This window comes from Ascaphus truei, chromosome 3 (genome assembly GCF_040206685.1).
Source record: "Ascaphus truei isolate aAscTru1 chromosome 3, aAscTru1.hap1, whole genome shotgun sequence".
NCBI lineage: Eukaryota > Metazoa > Chordata > Amphibia > Anura > Ascaphidae > Ascaphus > Ascaphus truei.
The window spans coordinates 350,412,309-350,419,244 of NC_134485.1; the positions used below are offsets into that span (position 1 = coordinate 350,412,309).

The 6,936-nt window shown below is 43.8% G+C and overlaps 1 long non-coding RNA gene across 3 annotated transcripts; it reads left to right on the forward strand.

The window, feature by feature from the left end:
- The first annotated feature begins 1,576 nt into the window (after positions 1 to 1,576).
- On the forward strand, positions 1,577 to 6,277 carry LOC142491140 (uncharacterized). Of its 3 annotated transcripts, XR_012800303.1 has the most exons (4): positions 1,685 to 1,832; positions 2,867 to 2,984; positions 4,063 to 4,108; positions 4,845 to 6,277. It is a non-coding gene; the product is annotated as an uncharacterized LOC142491140 (long non-coding RNA). The 3 variants fall into 3 exon arrangements; XR_012800302.1 differs by lacking the exons at positions 1,685 to 1,832; positions 4,063 to 4,108 and adding an exon at positions 1,577 to 1,661; XR_012800301.1 differs by lacking the exon at positions 4,063 to 4,108.
- Positions 6,278 to 6,936: the final 659 nt, after the last annotated feature.

Below are 6,936 nucleotides of genomic sequence, written 5' to 3' on the forward strand. Positions count from 1 at the left end.
CGGCACACTTTATTCGAACTTGGCTCGAGCCGCAAGCCAGGTGGTTTCCCGGCTTTGATGCCGAAACCCCTCGGCGTGCCGCACGTCACCGATGCGCGGTCACGCTTCATCGGGAGCGAGCGCGCACGGCGTGCGTGCCCAGGGCTCCCCGAAGGGAGCTTTGGTGTCCCGCGGTGTGTGGGAGATGGCGGTGGGGGGTTCCGGGGGACCCGGCGGACCCGGAGAGGGGAGGGGGAAGCCCCGATCGGAGGACCGATCCTCCGAGGCTCCGGCACGCGCACGGGACACCTCGGTGCGCGCCCGGTATCTGTCGCGGCCGAGACCGGGTAAATGTTAGAATAAACTCGGCCGCGACAGTAGGAAGACTACGCAAAAAAGACTAGTGAGTCATATCAAAGAGACAAGGCCCACATAAGGAAATCCCTACGATGGTGCACAACAGACCAGAGGTATAATGTGATGATTCTACAAACTAAACAGTGTAAAAACGATATTTATTAATACATACTGACATGATAAAATTACAATAAAAAGCAATGTTATTCACTTATTGAAGTCGAGTAAACTCCTATTGATTTAGCCTTATCAATGTAAATGTATAAAGGACCCTTCCTATCTAATGTTAGTGCCTAATAGTGCACGTGCATATTGGGGTCATGTACAATATACACTAGTATATGGCATAAGGAGTGATTTCACCCTCAAAACAAACTAAGTATGTTTGTTTAAGGTGAAAAGTATATATAATGCTAGTCTTAGCGTTCACCCTGGTGGCACTACAGTAATAGCATATAGACTGGTGCAATCCTTACTGGTATCATTAAGAGTGCATCTTCTACATACATTAACTAAAAGAGACACTCTCAATCCCAGTGCCCTCATGGTCTCTTATATGCCCCGTTACATGTTTTGTTTGTGGGCAATAACTAACCACGAAAATAATATTTAAATAATTTGTGTTAATAGTGTCTATTATATTACCAGTGTCATATATGATGTATAGCGCTGTGTTGTCGTTTCTGGGCCAAACATCCGCCGTGTGTTACCACTATGGGTGATTGATATCATTGGAATGGCCTCTTATTTTACTCTCACCAAATTACACATTTGTTTGATGCCTTATCCCAATGTATCTATATCTCAGATGCAGTCAGACAATCTGTACCGGCTTACAACCGTTTATTTTGTGTCATTTGGAGGCTTGAATATAACAAGGTGTCTTAATGGTAAATTAATATCTGTTGCAATGAAACTTTTTTCTTCCGTACTGTATAGTGTTTTTTAGTACATAGAGTAGTTTTATCTCCTCTGGTCACTACTAGAGCTGAATCGTTTATTTTGTATCCTTTGAAGGTATATACCTAACAAGGTCACTGTTGGTCAATTAGTATCTACTGCAATAAACCGTTTCTTTAACCATTGTGTTTTTCTTAAGTACTTAGAGTAGTTTTATCATATTAGTCATTACTTGGATTTAACACATTGTTTCGTCAATATTCTCTTTCTCCTTTGCCCATAGACTCACATTTTTCCTGTCTAGTGACAAGTAGAGCTACGTGATTTGTTTTCTTTTCAACCTATGAGTCTCCTGTGTGGACCCGTGTGATCACCTGGTCACGCGTTGTTTGCTACCACTCCCAATCACATACTGATTTGGTCGGGTATGTATACACTTAGACTATGCTGTGTTATACTCTGGGGGACTCCCTACTAGGTCATCTAATGTTTTTTGCAGGCGAGCAGTTTGTACAGAGCTGTGTTTAGTTGCAGCCCGATTCACACGGTCAGCTGTTGCTGCGTGATCGCTCGTGTCTGCACTGTGATCCCAACGGGTGAGTCTAAACACACTGAGCTCCGTGTTTTGGACCGTAGGGTTATTAGTCCTTGTATTGTAGTGATATTGATACTGTAACTGATATTATGTGGAATTATACATACTGTAACAGGCAGAGAAGATGTTACTGAAAAAGTGAAAACACTTTGGCGCATGAATATATAACTGATGTTCAATTGAAGCTCTATTGTTGTATCAAGTTTCCCAAAGAGTTCAGAAGGCAATAAATGAAAAATAATACAATTTATTAAAATATATGAAACAACTCGTTGTCCAAAAGTTGATTGTACAATTGATCCTATGATTTTGATTAAGCTTAATCAACCCACATTACACATACACAGTTAATAACATATAATATACAACAAAAATATATCCAATTGGTAGATTTATGCAGAAATAAACCGCTTCATGATGTACAGTATTTAAGTTTGGCCCTGCAAATGTCCAAATATTCAATGGGTATAGATTCAATTGATACTTTGGCACTACGGCCCAAATAAAAACTTTCCGGCGTTCAATCCCCCATTTATAAAGGAAGTATAATTATGAAACCTATATAATAAACAGTTGAAAACTAGAATGAGTGTGTTTTTTTTCCCTGATGTCTTTTGTTATTGCTTGCAAGAGATCTTCTTAGACTGTTATGTGCTAGTAATTGAGGGCTGGACTAAATTCACTATAAAGTATGTAAAGAGAAAGCGCAGTGGTATTACACTTGATTTCCTATAACAGACCTTGAGTTATAGTCTCTTTTCAAGGATATTTGTACTGTATATGTTGCTGTCTTGTGGGTACACCGGTCGGTGTACAAAGATCTACTCACGGACATGATGTAACTTTACCGCAGTTCTCCGTCGCCACTCTCCGCCTGATTGGGGCTTGGTGTATGTTTGCTGCATTCACAGATGGCTCCTGCCACAGTGTCCACCTGGTCCTCTGTTGGTTACCTCTTCTGGCACTTGTTGTCTCCCACATTTCGCGACAGCTTTCAAAGGTAATCCTGTATTGAAACTCTTTCTCTTGTCCCAGCCTCAAACTAGCACATTCTCGGCGGCAGCTCCAATTCCAATCCACCGCAGTGTCCTCACAAGCACAGCAAGCATGCAGGATGCTTCCTCCTTCCCGGTCCGATTTGGCGCCAAATCAGGTAAGGGGCTGTGTTCAGGTGTTTGCGCTACGGGCAGAGACATCTTAACAACATTAGGGGCCCCCGGGCCGAGAAGTGCATGGGGCCCTGCCTACACTGTCGCTCCCAGCCTCCCACGCGCTCACTAGCAGCAGCAGGCACCGGAAGTGCTGCACTACTAGGCCTCGAGCGGTTGTGACGCGAGCCGGGGTGCCGGGCGGGGGGGAGAGCGAGCGGAGCCGGGGTGCCGGACGGGGGGAGAGCGAGCGGAGTCGTGGTGTCGGGCGGGGGAGAGCGACTAGAGTTGACAGGTGGCTTGTCCAAAAATACTGGACATAATGGTGAAAGGTGCGATGCACGCGAGAATCGTTGGTGGGGAAGAATGTTATTTATAAATGACGTGACTGTTTATGTCATTTGTTCTAAATTTCACTCCAAGTATTCACCAATTTGCACCAATTTATATTCTATTTCATAAAAAATCTGGGGAGGAGTCTTGGGAGGGAGCACCCTTTTCCGAGGATTGTTTTAGGAAATAGAATATGAAATAGTGCAAATCGGTGCATGCTTGGAGTGAAATTTAGAACAAATTATGTAATAGTCAGATAATTTATAAATAACTGACCTGCAGTCATACTGTACATGGTGAGCAATACTGATCTTACTGCTCCTCCCACAAATTCCAAGATTGTTGCAACCCCTCTTGTCCTCTCACCCTCCCACCCTCCTTTGTCTTCTCACCTCCTCCCTTCATCCTCTCTCAACCCCCATCCCCCCTCCCTTCATCCTCTCTCATCCCCCCATCCCCCCTCCCTTCATCCTCTCTCACCCCTCCCTTCATCCTCTGTTACCCCCCATCCCTTCATCCTCTCACCCCCCCACCCCCTCCCTGTCATTATCAGTACAGAAGCTTTCAAATGTAAACTTCAAAATCTAGCTTTAAATTGCATATTAAATCATGCCATTGAATAAGTAACCTGGTCTGCCTTCTTGGGGATGATCTGTAAGTAAGAGTGCTGCAGAGATTGCAATGCTGCTGTGATGAGAGCTGAATTATGGAGCCTTTCTGAGAATTTACAATGGTGGTTATTTTTAATAGATCTTGAATATGGGAAGACTGTTAATATAGTAAAAGAAAAGTAAGGGTGAGTGAGCAATTAAACAAAGTTGCCAGTACTGTATGTACTGTCTGACACACACACACACACACACACACACACACAAACACACACACACACTGAGGCACACACATACAGGCAGGACACAGGCAGAAAGACAGACACACTGAGACACACACACTCAATGAGACACACACTGAGACACACACACACAGACAGACCCACACATATACAGACAGGACACAGATAGATAGACACACACGGAAACACACAGACACAGCCTCACCTCTCTGCTGCATGCTTTTCCTATGCTCTTTGGCCCCACCCCCCAGGCTCCTGCCACCTCCCGATTGGTTGCTGCTGTGTAATTCAGCCAATCAGAAGCTGCCCAGCCCCCAAGCAGGACTAGCCCTGCTCTATCCCATGTCCGGTATTATCTCATATTTTACCGGACACCTGGCAACCCTAAGAGCGAGCCGGGGTGCGGGGTGGGGGGGGAGCATTGGTGGGCATGCATGGGCCGGGCGCGTGGGGCCCCCCTATGCTGTGGGGCCCCCGGGCAACTGCCCAGCGTGCCCATACGTTAAGACGGCCCTGGCTACGGGTACTCACAAACCATAGGTATCCTAACCCTACGCGTTTCACCAGGTTATGCATTCCTCAGGGGTTTGGTTTACTGCCCCAGATAGCACGCTTATATAGTGTTCAGATATATTGAATCCATTAATTCCTTTATTGACACTGTTTTTTCTTCTTTTTGCAGATACTTCCATCCTATACCCCATCTTATGTGAATAACAGCATGCATTTTCTATCAATGTCTGTCCTAATTTTAAATAGCAATATTGGAACAGCCTATACGGACAACTTCATATTCATTGTTAGCTGTTTAATTCTTAATGCCCATATATTTCACAATGCATTATACAGAAATATATACTTCCTGAAAGTATATTTAAATGACCAGCACACTATTAATTCATACTGGAATGAAAAACTCCACTCTGCAGGTTTCAATCACTTTATAAATAAAGTAATGTATTAACCACCATTGGCTACGTGTGACGTCAGCTAGCCAGCGACGTCGGCTGATTCGGAGAGGCAAGAGAGTCCTACTAGTCAGAGCGTTTCAGAGCCTGTAGCCGTGGACAGCAAGAACGCTCTGACATTTGCTACATTACACCCTTATGTACCTAACAGGCACTATCCACAGTATCAGTAACAATCTTGAGCCTTGCAACAGCTATATATAGCTGGACACTGGTTACAACACCTCAGATTAAACATCTATCTGATGTGTAGTTTCCAGCACAATCTAACTAAGCATAGAATAATCTAAGGGTTTGTCCCCACATGCTACTGCTGCGCCCGCTGTGGCAGACGCTGCAGGGACGAGAGCCCTCCCCTCAATGGCGCCGGGCCCGCTGCGAGGGGGGGCCGCAGCGCTGTGGCGAGAGTGACGGAGCGCTAAGCCATGCCCCCCGGCGGTTCAGCCAATGAGGACGAACCTGCCGGGTGACGTCATGGCCGCGCCCCCGTTACTCCCCCGCCATGCCCCCCCCCCCAATGTCTCTCTTCCTGCAGCTCACTGCAGACCGTGGAATCGGCTGCACGTGCCACCAGCCTCGCGGGCGCACGTGCAGCGGAGGTACTGGGACCTTAGCCTTATGCTTAGTGGTGGAGGGGTGATTATACCCACCCACTTATAGAGTTTAGGTTGCATTTACAGACCTTCAATTAATACTCAATTAGTTTGTTACTTACAGTACAGGATATACTGCAGAGAAACTGCAACCTGGCCAGTATCTGGCATTCAGTTGCGCCTTAGAGCTTTCTGTGGGAGGTATATTGTACAAGAAGACCTACTAATGCTAGGGCTTCTCCAGCAACTCAGGGAATTTATTTCCCCTTAAAGGACAACTGAAGTATAAACACACACAACAACAGTTTTGTGGGTAGATTTTTAATATATTATCTTCCAAGTGTTTCATCATTTATCAGTCACCCTTGCTAATTTGCTGTTTTGTTTGTCCATGATCCCCTACACATTATTTTAAATTACTTTAATAAAATCGAGTTTTATATTCAGGTGTTAACTGTGCCACAATTAAAGGGGATACTTTTCTGTCTCGTTTTCTAATGTATTAACCAGTATGAATATAATTGAATGTAAACTCCCTATGTTGGAATCATAGCTTATTTGAATAAACTTACTAAAAGTAGTCATTTCTACTTGTGCAGTCTATATGTATTTAGTTCTGGAAAGATAAATGTAATTACTTAATATCTGTTTTTTGGATATTCATAATGAACAACATGTTAACCCATATGAGGTGTGTTTAATCATCTTAAGTATAAGGAATTTTTATGTCCTAAAATTTCAGAGACAACCCTTAATAGTTTGGGCTTATAGAGCCCTCAATGTTTAAGTTGTTGGATAGTAATGGAGACTTAATGATCTCCTTATGATTAGAGAATAGTTTTAAACAAACATAGTTTTCAATATGAGTGAAAAGAGAAAAAAGTAACCCGTATGGGAGCACTCAGGTATGCAATTGATATATTTCGTTTATTTATTTTGACACAGTGCAAAAAGGATGGATAAACAGTACATAATTAAAAACACTTAAAAAAGAGACTTGGACCCCTGTCACGGGTGCTACCCTTAAACACAGGTGAACAACACTAGGGAACGATTCAAATTGTCAACCCTAAACATGAAAAGGATGGTGACTCAAAAAACACTAGGGTAAATCAAAGTAAATCACAGCAGGTTAATGGGTTCTCAGGCACCTATACAAGGCTAAGTGATACACACTACACACCAAAAGATAGACTGATCAAAATATTAATGA